We start from the raw sequence: 886 nt of genomic DNA on the forward strand, positions 1-886 counted from the left end.
GCTGGGAGACCTGTAACAGTTTTAGTAGCTCCTTGACTACGCGGGACATGAAACAGGAGCCTTGATCGGTGAGGATCTCCTTTGGGAGCCCCACCCGGCTAAAGAGTAATACTAGCTCTCGGGCTACCGCCTTGCTAGTCGCCGCACGCAGTGGGAGGGCCTCGGGGTATCGGGTCGCATAATCTAATATGACGAGGAGATATCGATGTCCCCGGCTCGTCCTGGGGAGGGGTCCTACGATGTCCAGCGCTATTCTCTCGAAGGGAGTCTCAATAATGGGCATCGGTATGAGCGGACTCCGCTCCACTGCCCGCGGGGCTACGCGCTGGCAGTCGGGACACTCCTGGCAGTAACGCGCTACATCTCTGCGTACCCCGGGCCAATAGAACCGCGCCACCACCCGCTCTCGCGTTTTGTCCATGCCCAGATGTGCGCCGAGCAAATGTGTGTGGGCCATGAACAAAACCTTAGACACGTACGGTCGCGGTACCACCAGTTGTTGTACTACCTCCCCCTCGCGTACGTCGACCCTGTACAGCAACCCCCGCTGAGTGCAGAAGTGGGGGTGGGTCAGGTGGCTCACTGAGTCCCTCACCTGACCGTCGTGGGCGACCACATGTCCCCACGCGTGCCGCAGGGCATCGTCCCGATGCTGGGCCGTAGCGAACTGTCCCGGTCGGGCCGAGTTCTCCCCCCCCGCCTGGGCGAAGTCCGATAGCTCAGTTAGGGGGGAGCTCTCGGGCTCCTCGGGGGTGTTCCCCCTCTCGGAGGCGGTAACGGTGTCGGTGCTGGGCCCCGCTCCGTCTCCCGGTCCCGGTCCCGGTCGCGCCTGGTCCCCGGTAGATCGGGGCGGGCTTCCCGGCGCCGACGGTCCCTCTCCTCCGGA

This window comes from Gadus macrocephalus, chromosome 1, assembly GCF_031168955.1.
Source record: "Gadus macrocephalus chromosome 1, ASM3116895v1".
Lineage (NCBI taxonomy): Eukaryota > Metazoa > Chordata > Actinopteri > Gadiformes > Gadidae > Gadus > Gadus macrocephalus.